The 20129-nt window shown below is 42.2% G+C and overlaps 1 long non-coding RNA gene across 1 annotated transcript; it reads right to left on the bottom strand.

The window, feature by feature from the left end:
- Positions 1-11202: 11202 nt before the first annotated feature.
- LOC126914877 (uncharacterized) lies at positions 11203-13591 on the bottom strand. The gene is made up of 3 exons (XR_007709897.1): positions 13504-13591; positions 13061-13415; positions 11203-11521 (listed from the first exon to the last, which is right to left on the bottom strand). It is a non-coding gene; the product is annotated as an uncharacterized LOC126914877 (long non-coding RNA).
- Between the last annotated feature and the right edge of the window lie 6538 nt (positions 13592-20129).

The raw sequence follows: 20129 nt of genomic DNA, 5'->3' as shown, positions 1-20129 counted from the left end.
AGTGCTCCGGAATGAGTGGGAATACAAGAAATAGGGGAGCTCGCTGGTATAGAGGCGAGAGAAACGATTGAAAGTGCTGTGTGTGAAAAGTGAGGTTAGCGGCAGAGCGGAGGCCATCTTGGGCCGCGCGACCGAAGCGCCACCGTGCAGGCTACCTGGGTATCCAAGGAGTGGTGGAGAGCGCCCCCGTGGAGGGCCAGTCAAAACTCCCCGCGTCGCACAGTGATAGTGACATTGCTAGTTTTAGAAATATCCGGTCATCAGTCATACGACTGGCGACTTTACGACGATATCGGCAAGTTTATTTAGGACACGAATCGCATACACGCGGAAGGATACAGTGGGATTATACGACGACCGGCTACGTCGAAGGACATCTATTTTAAACATACATACATATATATATATGTATATTAAAGATACAAATACAATATGGACAAGTACTATAAGGTAAGTAAACTTACGGCTCAGGGGGTTTCGGAGCTTCCAGGCCCCGTCGGGGATTCGAGTAGCGTCCCAGGCTCGACCTGACGGTCACCCAGCGACTGGACGAACGGCGAGGGGAAGGTCGATCCCAGGGCCTCCCCTCGTTCGGTAAACACGACCGGGGACCAAGAAACACCTGCAGTTGTCATAGAGGAAAAGATGTGCAAGAAAAGCACAAGAAGATACCTCGAATTTGATGAAGACATCGCGGGAATCATCGAGGATGTCGAGATGCCAATGGAGGCACTCAAGGAAAAGACACCAGCCACCGAAAAGGCGACCCGAATCGCCAAGGAAAAAATCTTGAAAGGTGACAAGATCACCAGATATATGAGAAAGTCCCCAGTGGAGGGGAGCGCGTGCAAGACAACGAGAAGCCTGGCCAGGAGCCAGCCGATGGCAACGAGGGACGAAGCGGCCAGCACCTCGGAGCTAGACACACCGGCGGAAATGTCGGACAGCGGCAGCGAAGCGGCGGCACCAAGGGAATGTCTCAGGAGGAAGGCCATGGCGAACAGAGCAACGGCCGAGACCAAATGCAATGACGAGGACAGTATCGTCATCAAAATGAGAGAATGCAAGGCGATGACGGAAATCATCACAGAAGTCCTCCGCGAAATCCAATGCATAGGTAGCAGACTCCACCTCATGAGCAAAAAGGATACCGACATCAAGAAAAGGAGGGACGCTATCAGTAAAAAAGCGATCAAGCTCCACTCGATGTTGGACGAGATGAGGCTCAAGAGGAACGCTAGACAGTCACGGCCACCAGGATGACCACCCCTCCGGGGAGGAGTGAGGAGAAGGAAGGAAAAAGGTAGGAGATATCGCCCGTCGAGGGGAAGGGCGACACCAAGAGAAAGAGACCAACGACCGTGGAGGCCTCCTACGCAGGAGCCTGTTCCGGCAACAGCTCGGCAAAAGCGACTACGGACTGCACGGACAGCGATGTAAAGGAAGACTGGATCCCTGTCCGCGGAAGGAGAGGAAAAAGAACGGACAGCCCGACGGTGGTCAGGAAGGCGAACGAAGGAAGGGCGGCATTGGACAAGCCAAAGAGGCCGGAGGGACCGATGAGGATACGTAACAGACCCGAAGCCATCCTCGTCAAAGTAGGGCAAGACAAGGAGTGGATCCAGGTCTACAAAGACTTGATGGGGGTAAGGGAGACCCTAAAAGAGAGCTGTGGAATTAGGAGGACCAGAACAGGTGACATTCTGATCGAGCTGAAAGCAGGTAGCAACGCCAAAAAGACCGCGGCGGATATGAACACGGCGCTAAGAGGCAAGGTGAGAGCGCTACCAATGCGCGACAAGACATCCGTAGAGATCAGGGATATAGACCCGCTCGTAGGCAAGGAAGAACTAGCCAGGGAGATAGTAATGCAACTGGGCATAAGCGACATCACCGAGGTTGAAGTAAAGACCCTAAAAATGGCGCCGTGGGGCACCCAATCGGCAATAGTGACGATGCCGAAAGCCTATCTGGCCAAAGAGGGGGCGAGCCGGAAGATCAGAACCGGCTTGACGATAGCCTCGATAAAGGCACTACCCAATGTGGTAAAGTGCTTCAGATGTCACATGTTCGGGCATATCGCGAACAAATGCACGGCGATAAGCCCTGGAAAGGAGATTTGCAGGAAGTGCGGAGCCAAAGACCACACGATAGCTGCCTGCGTCAACGCACCCTGCTGCTCCATCTGCAGCAAGGGGAAAGGAGTGAAATTTGACCACGTAACCGGATCCCTGGCTTGTCCAGAATATAGAACGCGGTTGAAAGCGTATAAATGAGGATACTGCAGATAAACCTCAACAGATGCAAGCTGGCGCAGGATATGATGCACCAATGCGCGATCGAACTTAGGCCGGATATAATAATAATTTCCTAGCCGAACAGGCAGCTACCGCACTGGTTTAATGACACCAAAGGAGACGCCTCGATATGGGTCACACTCCTCAATGGCAAACTGCCTGATGAAACAACAGAGGTCAAGAGCGACGGGATAGTGGGCGCCCGCGTCGGCGGCGACTTCTGCTTCAGCGGATACTGTTCGCCTAACACAAATAAGCTAGCATACTCCAAATACATAGACACGCTGTCGACTATGACGAAGAGCGTTGCTAGAAGACACGACAAGGTCTTCGTGGCCGGAGACTTCAACGCAAAGTCAACCTGTTGGGGAGGATCGACCACAGACATGAGAGGGAGAGTCTTAATGGAGGCACTAAGCGGCCACCGGGTGTTTCCAGTGAGGCTCAAGGAAAAGTACACCTTCTTCATGAACGGGAAGACGAGCTTCCCCGACATATTAAGCGTATCCAACAAGGTCAGCGAGATACACGCCGGAAGCGCGGTCTTGGACAAATACTCGGCCTCGGACCATCTGTACGTGCTCCACAGGTTTAAGGCTAGGAAGACCCGGACCGTATCGAAGTTCTACAGGTACGTGACCAAGGACATGTCGCCGGAGGAGTTCCTGAGCAGATTCGACGACACACTAAAGAAGGAGGACCTCAACGCGGCTATCGGAGCGGATGGGGCCGAGTCCTTGCAAAAGAGCATCGAAGGTACGTGCGAAGGGATGCTAAGGAAATCGAACTGTGCGGCGAGCCGCAAGTACGCGAACTACTGGTGGAACCCGATGATCGCGGAACTGAGAGCGCTGGCGCACAAAGCGCTCAGGAAGGTGACGAGAGAAAGGAAGAAGAATGCCGGCAACACCGAGCCCCTCGTCAACGCCTACAAGGAGATCCGAAGGCAGTTAAAACAGGAGATCGCCCGCAGAAAAAAAAACAGCTTGGGCAGAATACTGCAAGATACTGGAGAGCGACCCTTGGGGCAAACCCTATCGCACGGTCATGAAGAAATGTAAAAGCAAGGGACCAACCAACGACATGCCGATCGTCATGGTGAAGGCAGTCCTACAGAGGCTATTCACCTTGGGACACGGACCACCCCATTATGAGGGCCGCGAAGAGGCAGAGACCGAAGAAGAAGGAGATATTAGCCTCAGCGTCGCCATCGGCGAAGGCGATGTCGTCGATGCCGCCGGAAGAATGAACACCAAGAAGGCTGCAGGAGTCGATGGCGTGCCGGGCGAGATCGCGAAGCTGATAGCGAGTCGCAGGAGCGAGATCGTGACAAGGGCGTTCAACGGCATCACCGAATCAGGAAGGATCACACACTGCTGGAAGACGGCCAGAGTAATACTGCTAAGGAAACCGGGAAAGGATCCCAGTCTCCCTAACGCGTACCGGCCGATAAGCATACTCTCAACCATGAGCAGGATCTGGGAAAAATGCTTTAAGAAGATCATCGAGAGATTCATCGGAATGGACCCGTTCCATCGGAGGCAATATGGCTTCAGAAAGAAGAAGAGTACGGTAGATGCCATCACGCAGGTGATGAAGTTTGCCAACATCTGCAAACAGAAGAAGGTAATTTGCGTGATAATCACCCTGGATATTAGCAATGCCTTCATTTCGCTCAGCTGGAAGAGCATATACGAGGAATTTGACAAGAGGAAGCTGCCATGGAAGGTCAAAAGGCTAATCGGCAGTTACCTATCCGGAAGGAGGATCATCGTGAGCAACCAGCACGGCACGGTGGAGCACGAGGTGGCGGAGGGAGTTCCGCAGGGATCCATCCTCGGACCATTCCTGTGGATCTTGGTATACGACCGGTTGCTCGAGAGACTCGACAACATGCCAATGGTCAGAGCAACCTCCTTCGCGGATGAGCTGGCCATCACATGTTCCGTCGGGAGGAACGAAGAGGCCACCGCCAAGGTCAACACGATGCTAAGGATCGCCAACGATTGGTGCACGAGTGTCGGGCTCACCCTGGCGAGAGAAAAGACGGAGGTCATGCTCATCACAAGCTTGCGAGTGCCGAGACTGGTGAAACTCAGGTTGGGCTCCTCGGACATCGAAACGGTCGATCGCATCAGGTATCTCGGAGTCGTCATCGACTCCAGTCGGAGGTTCGGTGCGCATATCGAGATGGTGTGTAATAGAGCCGACAAGTTAATAGGAGCCTTTAGGGGAATTCTACCCAACATCAACGGGCCGACCAGCTTGGCTCGTAGGCTCTACTACAATGTGTGGGAGTCCATCGTAACTTACGGAGCACCGGTGTGGGCTAGAGCAGCGAATACCGATAAGAACAGGAAAAAGCTGAAACGAGCACAACGAACGGCCCTGTGCATAACAACGACGGCATACCGTACCGTCTCCCACGCGGCACTTTGCATATTGACCGGGAATCTCCCGATTTACATAAAGATAAAGTTGCTCGGAGAGACCTACGAGAGGAACAAGATCCATGGGTCCAGGATTGGCACGGATGACGGCAGCAAGCTGAAGGAGGAACTGGAGGCGATTCGCAAGAAGGCCCAAGAGGACTGTCAGAAGGAGTGGAACAACTACAAAAAGGAAAATATCACAAAGAAATTAATACCGAGTGCGCTGCTATTTACCAAAAAGAAGATGGACATCGATCACCACACCATGCAGCTGCTAACCGGGCATGGGAGCTTCGGTGTCTATAGGAAAAGGATTGGCAGGGACAGCGACAGCAACTGTCTCGACTGTGGAGATTCGAACGACGATGCAGAGCACGCCCTCTTCGCGTGCCCGAAGTGGACGGACAGAAGGATCGAGCTGGAGAACGCTCTGGGCGGGAAGATAGATGTGGGCAATCTGATCGCCACGGTGACCGCCAAGGACGAGAGCTGGAATAAATTCAGGCAATTCTGCAAGACCGTCATGTGCCACAGGAGGGTGACAGCGAGGGCCTGGGAAGAGGCAAGGAGGAGAACGAGCGAAACAACAACTACGCGGAGCAATGAGGGCAAGAACATGAAACAACGAAAAACCGCAGAAGGAGACCAGCCCAGTATTCTGAACTGGCTGAGAGGACGACATGAGCAGTAACTGCCCGAAGAAGTAGATACAACGGGGCACGAAAGGACAACCCTGATGACTGCCGACAGGTTTTACCGGGGTTGTCTGCCCTCTAAGCGGAGGAAGAAGGAGGAGGGGTTTTTAGTGGGTATGGCAACGACATGACCGACTCCCACATAACCCAGTGATGCGGGTCACTGGGCATGCGTAATAGCATTTTGCCCTCCCCACGCAAAAAAAAAAGAGTCGGCTGTGGGGGACTGGCTGGCGAGATATTTGTGAAAACGGTCATTATTGTAGTTCTTTATGGTTTTGGATAGTTTTCTAGTTGCGTTGTTTAGTTTGCGTTTGTCCTCCGGTGTTCTATGGGTCTGCCATATCCTTCTTAGTCTATGTTTTTCTGCTATTTTTTTTAGTATGTACTGGGGGTATTCGTGGTTGCTGGTGGACGTTTTTGCCGGTGTGGAGACGCGGATAGCGTTTATTATGCTCGCATTTAGGTATTCCGTGGCTGCTTCGATTTCATCATTGGTTTTTAGTGAGGTTGGGGCTGAAGTTGAGTGGGTAAAGACTTCTCTAAAGAGCTGCCAGTTGGTGTGTTGGTTATGAATGGAGCCATTAGGTGTATTCTCGATGATAGTTGAACTGACTGTTACTATCACGGGGGAATGATCAGAGGAGAGATCAGCCGAGGAATTGATTTGGACGTGTCTTGACGAGATATTTTTAGTTATGAGGAAATCAAGGAGATCGGGTATTTTGTTTGTGTCGGTGGGCCGGTGTGTGGGTTCGTATGTGGTAAGGTAGTTGAGGTTGTTGGTTATTATGCTGTTGAGGAGGTTTTTGCCTCTTACTGTAACCAGTCTGCTACCCCATTGGGTGTGTTTAGCGTTGTAGTCTCCTCCGGCTATGAATCTGTTGCCCAGGGTGTCCAGGAAGTAGTCGAAGTCTTCTTTGGCGATGGAGTGTCTGGGAGGGCAGTATACAGCTGAAGTGGTGATTGTACCATGACAGTCTTCTATTGCTACGTTTGTTGCTTGGAGGTAGTCTTTCTGGAATGGTGGAAGTTCGTAGTGCTTGATGTTTGATTTGATTATGATTCCGGTGCCGCCGTGGGCCTTTCCGCTGGGGTGTTGGCTATGGTAGAACTTGTATCCGTTTATGTTCAGGTAGTTTTTGTCGCTGAAGTGGGTTTCAGATATGAGCATTATGTCGATTAGCTGGTGTTTTAGGAAGAGTTATAGCTCAAGTTTGCGTTGCGCTAGACCGTTGGCATTCCACAGAGCTATGCGTCTTGGTTTTATTTTGTGTCGGGGCGTATTAATTTATCCATGATGAGTGTTAATAGCGATAGCAAATTGTTTATTTGCTCGGATTGTTTCTCTATTAGCTTTTTAAGTCTAGAGACGTTGTCTGTATTAGGTGGGGTGGGGGCACTATTTTGGGGAGGATCCCTGTGGCTATTTGGTGTATTTCGAGTGCTTTGTACCGCTTGGGCATAGGAGTTTGAGGGAGTGGTGAGTTTGATAGGGCTGGGTGTTTGATTGGTTGGGGGGATTGGGGTAAGGATGATTTTCGGTGAGCTGGGTGTTTGGTGATTTACCTCTTTTGGTCTAAGTTTGGGGTATTTGTTTGAGTACAGAGTTTTGTAGGCTGCGCAGCCTTTGTGGTTGGCAGGATGGTGACCTTGACAGTGGATGCACTTCGCTGGGGTTTCCGGTGATTTCCTGCACTGGTCGGTGGGGTGTGTACCTGCACATTTGACGCAGCGGAAGGTATGGTTGCAGTATTTCTGCGTGTGCCCGTATCTTTGGCACCTTGTGCATTGCACTATCTCCTTTTTGATTTGCGGTGGTTCGAATTTTACGATGGCGTTCATTAGGCGACTGATGTTGTAGATTTCCTTGTTGTTGGGTTTCTGTTTTAAATCGATGAAAAATAGGGATAGCGGGTCTTTCGTGACTCTATGCCTTATGTTGCTGACATTTATGACTTCATGGCCGAGTTTAGATAATTCGGATATTAGTTCGTCGATGTCTGCGGAGTGGTGGATGTTTCGTAGCACCACCCGAAAAGGTCTTTCTTCTTTGAGTTGGTAGGTGTGGAAATTGGCGTTCAGGGCCCTAAGTGTCTTGGTGAGCTTCCTGTAGGCTTCTGGATTCGTCGGCAGGATTTTTACCTAGTTGTTGGTTATCTTCAGGTTGTAGTCCTCCTTGGAGATATCTCTCTCTAAGGACTTGGTCATTGTCTGGATGTTGATGACATCATTAATAAATATTGGTGGGGGAGGGGGGCTTCTCTGTGCGTGGTGGTTAGGTGGCGAGCCTGCGGTTTCCATGGCGTCGTTTGTGGATTCCAAAATTGCGAACCTGTTGTGGGTGTTAATTTGCGTTGATGGCTGTTCGTTCGAGTTTGTGTCTGATGGTTCGGTTTTGCGTTTTTTCGCCTTATTGGCGTCGTTGGCACGGGGGGATCTGCTGAACTTCTGCCACGGGGGGAGTAGCGCGGGGTAGTGATGGGTTTGCACAGGCGAGCCTGGTCGTGATTGTTGGGCCATCATCGAGCTAGCTATTTCAATATGAATAACTAGTCGTGAGGCTATGCGGCAGGGATCGGGTTGGGGTTAGGTGCGTAGGCTTTTCTTCTCTCTGGCGGATAGGAAACACTTGGGAAGATAGGAGCACGTTGTGTTCACTTTCGACGGTTGGGTGACACGTGTTACTTTCGAACTTCACTGGGCACTAGAGACACGTCTGCACGCTTCGGCACTCGACAGCGAACTGAATCAATGCAGGTAAGACGATCTAATACACTATCTAGATCGCCTAACGCACCAGTAGCTCAGAAACCTACCACATTCGACCGAGTAGAGAATGGGCCACCCGCTAAACGCGCGCAACTGAAGTGTTTCAAATGCGGAAAGCTGGGACACATGGCTAGCAAATGCCAAAATTTTCTACAACCGAGCCAGTACGACCGACCACCCGCAAGAATTCAAGCAGTCCAGGAAAGGGACGAAACACGAGAAGTAACATCGAACCAGAGTATAGACGAACCGCGCGAAACATACGAGTCAACATCACCACAGGAAGATTACTCACAATACCTTTGTCAACCCGAACCACAGAGCGAGTATTTCTGGTCGACACAGGAGCAGGGATAAACCTAGTGGAACGTAACAAAACTGTCAACGCGATACAAATAGGGCCTAGACAAAAATTTTCTATGGGACGAGACAAATACGAAACGAACGAATACGTAACGAAACGAATTTTTGGACAAGACCACATCTTTCACATAGTACCGGACAACTTCCCAATCATCGAAGACGGAATCATTGGGCTACCATGTTTAGAGAAGTATAACTATTCAATATCCAATGACAGAATCCGACTAAATTACAAAACCATTTTATTTCAGAAACCAATACAATTAACTCCTGGAGAAAACAGAGTTCAAACAATCTATCTGGAAGGCAAACCAACTAAAGTATGTTTTATCAACACTGGTGAGCAAAACAATGAAATTTCTAGTAATATTCAAAATTTCCATGACGTTTCCAACGTATCAAAACTAAAAAGCCTAGTGAGAACAGATCACATTGAAAAGCCAATCCGCGAATCCATAGAAAAGATTATTCTCCACTACGTTGACATCTTTAATTTAGAAACTGACCTTTTGCCCTGTACTAATTTAACCCAGCACACAATTTCATTAACCAAAGATAAAATCATTAACACACGATCCTATAGACCACCGGAATGTCATCGAGGCGAAATTTCGCGACAAATAGAAGACATGTTAAAGAAAAATATCATAGAAGAATCCGATTCCCCTTATAACTCTCCGGTATGGGTAGTTCCGAAAAAATTAGACGCCTCAGGAAAACAGAAATGGAGGATAGTCATTGATTTTAGGAAACTAAATGAACTCACGGAACAAGACGCTTATCCTTTACCTGACATAGACGTCATTTTGACACAACTAGGAAACGCGAAATTCTTTTCGGCGCTTGATTTATCCTCAGGATTTCATCAAATTCCAATGAACGAGAAATCCAAAAAATATACCGCTTTTTCGACACCGCAAGGCCACTTTCAGTTCAATCGAATGCCATTCGGTCTTAAAAACGCACCCGCTACTTTTCAAAGATTAATGGACAGAGCCTTAACTGGACTTGTAGGAAAATATTGCCTTGTTTATTTGGACGACATAGTGATATTGGGAAAAACGATTCAAGAACATAATGAAAACCTCGCGATAGTATTTCAGAGACTCAGAGAATTAGGACTTAAATTGCAACCGGATAAGTGCGAATTCGTAAAACCGGAACTAGAATACTTAGCCCACGTAGTTTCAGCCGAAGGAGTTAAACCAGACTCCAAGAAATTAGACGCTGTAAAAAACTTTCGATTACCCCGCAATGCCACGGACGTTAAATCATTCATAGGTTTAGCAGGTTATTACCGCAAATTTATTCGGAATTTTTCTAAAATCGTGAAAAGCCTTACAGACTTAACAAAAAAGGACACACCATTCCATTGGACTGACAAACACCAGACTAGCTTTGATACTTTAAAGGACAAACTCTGTAATTCCCCAATACTAGCTTATCCGGACTTTAACAAAACCTTTACCCTAACCACCGACGCAAGTAACGAAGGACTAGGAGCAATACTGTCACAAGACGGTCATCCTTGCTGTTACATTTCAAGGACACTAAACCCACCCGAACGAAACTATACCACGACAGAAAAGGAACTCTTGGCCATCGTATGGGCCGTGAAAAGACTTAGGCAATACTTGTTAGGACGACGCTTCATTATTCGAACCGACCACCAAGCCCTTAAGTGGCTACACAATTGCAAAGACCTCTCTAGTCAACTGATTCGTTGGAGACTTAGACTCGAAGAATATAACTATGAAATCGAATACACAAAGGGTAAAGATAATACAGCTGCAGACGCCTTATCTAGGGTTCACGCGGTAACTCGCAACGAAATAGTTAATCTCGACCTATTAATTGACCACACTAATTCATTCAACGAATGGAAAAACAACAACGAAACCCCGAAACTCATAGAAATTAAACCGAATGATCAAACATTTTACCAATTAACTCGAAACGATTTAGGAGAATACGACGAGACACTTTGGATCAGAAAACTTTACAAAATTCTTAAAAATACAACAAAAATCGGCATAGGAAATAACGATTTCACTGAATTAGAGAACAGTTCGCTGTTGACGTGTTGACGATAACTAATATCGCTTTTAGCTAGCTGTTTGCTATATTCTGTTTGCTTTAAAAGCACGCGATCAAAGCAAAATATCAAACATCTGCTGAAACACGTGCGTGACCTGTGTATAATCAACAAGCGTTTGAATCGCTGTTATCATTTGTCATTACCATACAGGTCCTTTTGTCACCAGTGCACTTGTGCCCGAAAGTGGTGAAGTTTCCGGTCAGATTGGCGCATCTCTCTCCATCTTCCATTGTATCACACTGATGACACCATAAATTGTTTGCTCGTTCCGACGCTGCGTGAGTTCGATGTTCCGTAGTTAACAGTTGGCCTGATCATCGGACACAATCAACCGACAAATACGTATTAATTAATAGATATCGTGATTTATCCTAGATTTCTAAAGATTATTAAAATCGACGTAGGAATCGGACGTAAGACGTTGGGCAAATCGTTGTCTACTTTTTAATGCTTCGCATCTTTCTCTCATTTATTTCTTAGAAATTACTTCCTTCTACTTCTTCCTTTCTTTCATTTTTCAAACAGATGTGTTGTGCTTTCATTAACGTCAGATTTTTGTACATTTTTGTAAAAATAAATAGATATTAGTCTTGACATTTAATAGACATATCGGCGATATGCGTAGGATGAAATTTCGTCGCGTTCGTTGACAAGATTGCTAGGAAGATTGCGGAAAGGGATATCATCGAGGAAATCGTCTAATAAGGTGAAACATCGGTTTAGGTTTCTTATTTACAACGGAATTCTTCGGATGTTTAGCTTTTCCGTCGAATAGCGTCTCTAACGATATTTCGCCAAATTTTCCTGCTGTTCTTGCGATACGTCCGACGGTAAGACTTGGCAAGCAAAATATCGTAAACGTATCTGGAAATTACGAAAAATTTATTTCGATTTATTTCAATTAAACGTATTCCGAGAGCAGCAAACGTATTCCTTATCCATTGGCAGGTAATCAACGAAATCATACACGGGTACTTAAAAATACCTACAGTTGTGAAAGATATTTCCAAGTTCGGAAAAACGCTTCCACGCAAGTTTGACCAATCGTACCAATCCTCTAGAGTTTCAGCTTCTTAACAGATTGGATCATCTCCGAAGACTAAACAGACGGTATACGACTACGTTTGCATCTATACGACAATTGGATCTACGCAAGACTGCAGATTCGATATCCACGAAATATTCTATGTATATTTCATGAAGTTAAAAATTATACTGTTTTATTTCACATCTGGTTCCAATAGAATAAGATGGATTAAACGTAATTCAATAAAATAATTTAAAACAAAAAATGTTGTGCGTCTATTATTTCCTTATAAGATAAAAGACACTTTTGGGACGATCTAATGTTAAAAATTCTCTGTGAAAGTTGACTGTAATATTCTTCTTATCTAAAGAAAAAGAGAAAATAGAAATAGATGTATTCAGTATGAATTATTTATTTTATACATAGGAAACATAGGCAAGACGGTAAATGAAAAAGGTAGCCTCGAAATGAGAATTCATCGCGAAGCTTATCACGGAAGAAAAGTCAATTAAATGCACCGTGTACGATGATCGTTGTTTACACGATTCGTAACACAAATGGCTAACACCTACGAGTGAAGGCTTCAACAGGTGCACTTTCCTCTATATGCAGTTTATATGTAGAGGAAGATCTTCGCTATAAATAGACGAAACATCGTTCCTTCAGACATCTAGTGAAAACTCCCTCAACGAAACACGCTCCTAAAACGCAACTTGCTCGTAAAACAAATAGGGCCATGTAATTGAAAGGAACCTCGAGAAAGAAAGAGAAAAATGGGAAGAAACAGAAACTTCCATTTTCCATTACAGAAACGCTCTTTGTTGAAAGAAAAATTCCTCAAATTAAAAATTCTCAAAGACGAAATACCGCCATTGTCTATCCTGGCAAATTATCTTCCGTCTTAACCAGTTACCTACTCTTGACGAGTATACTCGTCACGCGTAAAAAGCAGTTTTTGCTGTTTAAACTGCAATTTCAGCGAAAACTAAAATATATTCGTAAATTTGAAGACGTTTCGACCATTCGGAAGCCAGGACCAGGTAAAACGAACAAATGAAGAGATATAAATAATTATTATGAAAAAACTATAATACAGCGTGAACAAAGTAGTTGTTCTGTCCTTTCTAACGCATTTTAGTCGCATTAGTCGCAACGGTTAACTGGTCAATTCATTGTCGAGTCGATCAACTTTGGTATTCCGATCGTATCGACGTGAAAATCGGCGTGACGAATAAGGCGCAAGAATCGTTTTCTTCTCTCGCAAATACCGAAGATGGACAACGCGTATCGGCGAATTTTTAATTTCAGAAAAATGTAATTTGATTCGTGACGAAAGTTTAAGCAGCCTGACAAAGCGAGTGGAATGCGAGGCTTACTATTGATGCTTACGACCATGGAGATAGACGCGACGATCAGGAAGTACGTGACAGGGTACATGTATCGGCCATGTTGATAACGTCTAGCGCGTCACATTCGAAAATAAATTCGGCTGTTTAAATTGCTATCGGCTGATGTCCTTGGCGCATTGATCGTATGCTGGTGTATGGCGGCGAGCGCGTTGCAACGCAAAACGAGCGGATTTGGGTACAATAGACAGCCATATTGAGAATAGCCGGAGTCTGCGCTGGATGGGTACAGCTGCTCCAGAAACATTGAAGCCCAAGGAAAATCAATATCCATGGCAGCCGGAAGGTCCTGTTCGTTCAGCGGGAACGTTTGACGTCAAAGTTTCTGCGCATTCGCATCACACCCAGAAAAAAGAAAATTCACTGTCACTGAATCAATGATTTGTCGACACCGCAACTAAAATTCAACTTACAATGCCTCGAAAGCTAAAATAGTCCGACACTCGCCGTAAAAATATCTTTCGTTTCGTACGTTCATTCGAACGAAATAACTCGTCTGCAACTGTGGACCGAACCATTTGAATTTTGCTCGACGAGTTAGAGGTAATCTTCGAAATGTGTTATTTAAATCTTCGTTACAGGTCCAGCTAGAAAAGTTGTAAAAAGCTACCTTTACTTTCTTCTTCGCTATTCCGACTAATTGTACTTCTTTCAACATTTCTTTACACGTCACCAATTGTTAATCTTTCCAATTCTTCTAACTCGTAAAAAAAAAAAAAAAAGAAAAAAGGAAAGAAACAAATTGTTTGACTCAATTTTTGAAAAGTTATTCTGTTTTAAAGAACGCACCAACGCCTCCTATAGCCCGTTACACGAGACTTTTCGGGATTTCGTTCGTTTTGTAACGAAACACGACTATCCCGATCGCATTGGTAAAATTTGAAATCATCCTGAAAGTGCAAATGTAAAAGGCAGAAAATAATTGTATGCGAATATTTGGGGGGGGGGGGGGGGGAATAGTACATAGTATAGATAGGTATTTTGAGCGTACAATAAATATCAAAAATTATTCCATTGAATATCAAGACGTATCGGTACAACAGATAATTGACTGTTTAATTAATTTCGTGAAATTAATTTCCTCCACGAGATACACCATAAAGAGCTATCTTCAACATGTTATAGACGCTAAATACTGTCCCATTGAACATTGAGATGCATCGATGTGATGGATAATTGACTGTTTAATCACTTTTGGAATCTCTGCGAAATATACACTCGCACTAAATATCTTGTTACTTAAAATACAATATAATATGTAATATGCGATATGTAATATAATATGTAACATACACGTACACACGCGATATATTTATAAAGAAGCACGTATCAGAGTTGGAATAATTTCGTGAGCAACAGTAGACGGTAAATGTAATTTGCAAACGACCTCTTTATCAAATATCGATAAACGCGATCGATATGGAAGGGATCAGTGCTTATGCTGGCCAAATATTCCGTCATCATTCAAACATCCATCGAAACTAATCCCAGTACATACCATTCGAATAATCGAGTAACTTCGTTATCGCGTATGATACAGTGCACTTACTTGATTGCAATGATATCTTAACGATTATTAACAGATACCAAGATGTCTCGACAGTTGCAAAAATCTTTTATAAATAAATTACACGTGGCTCGCGAAGCTGTTTCAACGTTGCTGGAAACTTTTTGCGTATATGATATACGAAGCATTTCGAAATGATCATTGCAGCACTGTAGCGAGACACGCCTAACTTGATCGTATCGATGAAATTTCAAACGGATTTGGAAGTGTGCATAAAAGTTATATTTATCAGGGACACGTACTTTCCAAAAATCATCAAACTATTCGAACAGTCAAGTATTATTTAGTATGTTAATAAGTAATACTCTTAAAGAGTTAGAAAGAATAAATTTTCGGAAAATGGAACAATTTGACTTTCAAATGGCTTGTACGTGATGTAATCATCTGTTTGATGAACTTTTAATTGCTATCGTAGATAGGATCGTAAAATACTACGAATGTTACAGACATCGTCGTGATTTTCCTATAAAGTAACACACGACGCGTAGTCCGTTTGATGTTCGATTTGCTTGGCTCTTGTAATCCAATTTCAATAAAATTGTACAAAATGCACGTGATACGAAAGAAAATATAAAATATACAAAATACTCTTTACTTCTCTTTTTTTTTTCTTTTCAATCATATCCTCAAAAATATGAATTTGCATCAAAATCTACAGTCTAATTAGAATATTAGAAAGAATATTCAGACAGACGATGTATATAAAGGAGATACAAATTACGACGATGAGAGAACTCGCAAGATATTTGTATCTGTGAAATTGCAACTGTTGCATTGATAAATATCTACGCCGATTAAATTTTTGATACACTTCGGATTCTCATCGGAAAACCAGTAATAACATACTTCTATTTCGTAATATATTTCTGATATACAGAGGATGCTCTCAAAAATATATACACCCACTTTAATTAAATGGTATCGTGAAATTGCTGCATCGTATTATTACAATTTTTATACAAATCTTCCTTTCCTTCAATTTTGTGTACATTTCGGATGTATTCCTTTCTTTTAATCCTATTAATGGATCGATAGATTTAATTTTATAAAATTGATTTTTTGAATATTTATACATTCCATATCTTTTTAAGCACCACGTCACATGATTCTTTCGGTGGAAATAACTGCGTAAAATTACATTTTCTCTGTACCTGGGAGCTTTTGCGCGGTGAATTTTATACGATCGAAGCCCCTTTTTCGAGTGGCAAGGGTGCTTCGACATGGGAAAGTGCCACTCCATTATCGTTTTAGCTGGCTGTTTCCATTTCTATAAAGTCGTCGTTATTATCGTCTTTATCACAACGAAACCATCCCATTACATCAGTGTATTTAAGGTTTCCCCACAGTTACCCCATCATTCGAGCAATCCACGTGCTTTACATAATTCTCAATATCACGTTTCCATTTTCTAACATCCGTGACTGTAGCTTTTCCAACGTCACGTACTCTTGATGAATCCTATCGCCGATTCTTACACCACCTCCCACGTTTTTAATTAAATTGTATTTTCTTTCTGTACGACTGGAGCGTTGTTAGTTTCATACCAAATTCTTATTTATCGGAATTCTATTCTATCGAACAGAGAAAAGAATGTGTAGATTTTTTAAAAAGAAACTTATCCGTCACTGAGAAATGTTAGGTTCGACTGATAAAACGTACAGACACCAGAGTATTCGTGGGAGCAGTCGAACATCAACGATTCTACGATCTCGGCATATTCCACCTCAAACGCGATTCCGTAAAATTCAAACTAATCGTCCAGCGAGCTGTTCCATGTTTTCCAAACTGAACAGATCGTGAGCATCGGCCAGCGATATGGGAAATGAAGATAATTTCCAATTGTTCGTAACATCTGACGATCATTCGACTTAAAACATAGTTCTCGCGGTCGCGGCAAACAAGTTACGCAGGCAATTTGTCAGCTGTCGAACGAGAGAGCTGGCTGGTTGTACTGCGTTGAAGCAGAGCGATGCGAAGAACGGGAGAGACGCGAAAGGGAAGCGTTCACCGAGAATACGTCCGTTTCGTCTTTCTCGTTAGACGGTGGAAATGAATTGGCGATTTCACCATGAATACTACAAAGGAAGTTAACGCTGTAACTGGCGCGAGTTTCGCGTGAAACGTAGCCTTTGACGAGGTGAAAGCAGGTTTGTTTGCGCGTCTCGCCGAACAAATCCGATAACTAAAATTGTCTAACGAAATTCTTTTACACGAGCCGTGTTCTCGGTAACGCTAGCGGCTATTTAATCAAAATTGTCGGCCGCGTTTCTCGTTGGCCGTTCGATCAACCAACGTGTAATTAAAATGATAATCTTAATAGATCCTCATGGACATAGATAGCGAGGCTGGCAGTTGGCGAAGCGAGCTAAGCAAATAGCGAATTATATCGCGTGTTATAACTGGATCGTGGAAGTTTGCGCATATTTTTACACTGATAAATTAACCCTGCTGCTGATCCTCTAATATTTCTCGTTCGATCTCATCTATTACAAATAACAGATACGTAAGATGACATAGAAAAATATATAAGTAAATTGTATCGCGAATAATTACGAATAATTGCATTCATTTTCGTTAAAGGTAAATTATATTGTATTTACGTGCCAAGGATAGAACTGAAATTGCCGCTGATATTGATTTATTCTTGTTAAATTTCAATGTCAGAATAAAAAAATTTAGCAGTTAGCCGTTGCGACCTCTTTGAAAAGCGTGTACCTAAAAGTGTGTCGCGAACAGTAAGCGATGGCGAGTATACTCGTCGAACACGGAGTACGGGTGGCTGTTATAATATAGAATTGAGTTGTTACGAAACGACTGTTTTATTTTTCAATTTATTACTGACGGGCTCGTCATAAAAATTGGAGGAAAACAGCCGTGGAGGAAAACACTCGTGGAAAACAGCCAATTGGTTAAACCAGGACCAGATCACGATACCGTTTAAAGATGAAATTTGTAGAATGGTTAGAGTTAGAGAATATCGGAACTTTGTATTATTATAACGTTTACCATCGCTGCGCTCTCGATATTAACCTTTAACTGCTGCTCTGGGACTCCCAGAAGATATAAACATCCGCCTAACTTCGCTCTCGAGCAACGCGTGATGTCAAGTGTCTTGGTAATTTTCAATTAAGTCGTATATATAATATTATAACGTATAACGTTATATAGTATTACCATATAACGTATAACGATATATAATATTACGTAATAATGTATAACGTTATACAGTATTAGCATATAAAGTATAACATTATATACTATTACGTAATAACGTATAGCGTTGTACATTCTTACGTTATAACGCATAACGATATATAGTATTACCATATAACGTATAACGTGTTACGTTATAACGTATAATGTTACATAGTATTACCATATAACGTATAACGATATATACTATTACGTAATAACGTATAACGTTATATAGTATTACCATATAACGTATAACGATATATAGTGTTACGTAATAACGTACAACGTTATATATTTTTTCGTTATAACGAATAGCGTTATATAGTATTACCAAATAACGTATAACGATATATACTATTACGTAATAACGTAAAACGTTATATGGTGTTACCGTGTAACGTATTGCGTTGTATACTACTACGTTATAACGTTATAACGTATAACGTTGTATAGTATTACCATATAAAGTATGACATTAGATACTGTTACGAAATAACCTATAACGTTGTATATTGTTACGTTATAACGTATAATGTTATATAGTATTACCATGTAACGTATAACATCATATACTATTACGTAATAACGTAAAACGTTATATGGTGTTACCGTGTAACGTATTGCGTTGTATACTACTACGTTATAACGTTATAACGTATAACGTTGTATATTGTTACGTTATAACGTATAACGATATATAGTAGTACCATATAACGTATATCGTTACATAGTGATACGTTATAACGTATAATTACCATACAATAAACGTGTATTCTTCTTTACAAAAATTCTGGTTTCATACTTACATACCTTTTACTATTACGTAAGAACGTATAACGAAATATAGCATTACGTAATAACGTATAACGTTGTATATTATTGCGTTATAACGTATTACGGTATATAGTATTACCATATAACGTATAACGATATATACTATTACGTAATAACGTATAACGTTGTATATTATTGCGTTATAACGTATAACGATATATAGTATTACCATATAACGTATATCGTTATTTAGTATCACCATGTAACGTATAACGGTATATACTGTGACGTAATAACATATAACGTTGTATATTGTTACGTTATAACGAATAACGTTATATAGTATTACCATATAACGTATAACGTTGTATATTGTTACGTTATAACGTATAACGATATGTAGTAGTACCATATAACGTATATCGTTATATAGTGATACGTTATAACGTATAATTACCATACAATAAACGTGTATTCTTCTTTACAAAAATTCCGGTTTCATACTTACATACCTTTTACTATTACGTAAGAACGTATAACGACGTATATTGTTACGTTATAACGTATAGCGATATATAGCATTACCATATTACGTATAACGATATATACTATTACGTAATAACGTATAACGTTATATAGTATTATCATATATCGTATAACGTTGTATATTCTTGCGTTATAACGTATAACGTTATATAGTATTACCATATATCGTATAACGATATATACTACTACGTAATAAAGTCTAACGTTATATAGTAATATCATATATCGTTTAACGTTGTATATTGTTACGTTATAACGTATAACGTTATATAGTATTACCATATAACGTATTACGATATATAATACTACGTAATAACGTATAACGTTATATAGTAATATCATATGTCGTATAACGTTGTATATTGTTACGTTATAACGTATAACGTTATATGGTATTACCATATAACGTATAGCGTTGCATATTCTTACGTTATAACGTATAACGATATACAGTTTTACCATATAACGTATAACATTATACAGTATTACCATGTAACGTATAACGTTATATACTATTACGTAATAACGTGTAGCGTTGTATATTCTTACGTTATAACGTATATCGTTATACAGTGTTACGTTATAACGTATAACGTTATATAGTATTACCATGTAACGTATAACGTTATATACTATTACGTAATAACGTGTAGCGTTGTATATTCTTGCGTTATAACGTATAACGTTATATTGTCACGTCCCGCGTTCCGCACGTGACGCCACGAACCAATAACTTATGAATAATTAAACACGACCAATAATAATAAATTAACTAATAACTAACCAATCAAAATAAAAAGAATTATACGACAGACAATCAAAATGAAATAAATGAATCAATAAGAAGAAACACTACAACCAATCAGCAATGACATATAAAATAAAAATAAAATGAAATAATTAAATGAACCAATAAATAAGACAAGCCGCGATTCAAATGTATGAGATTTCTCTGCG

This window comes from Bombus affinis, chromosome 3, assembly GCF_024516045.1.
Source record: "Bombus affinis isolate iyBomAffi1 chromosome 3, iyBomAffi1.2, whole genome shotgun sequence".
NCBI lineage: Eukaryota > Metazoa > Arthropoda > Insecta > Hymenoptera > Apidae > Bombus > Bombus affinis.
This window is presented reverse-complemented; position numbering and strand designations above follow the sequence as displayed.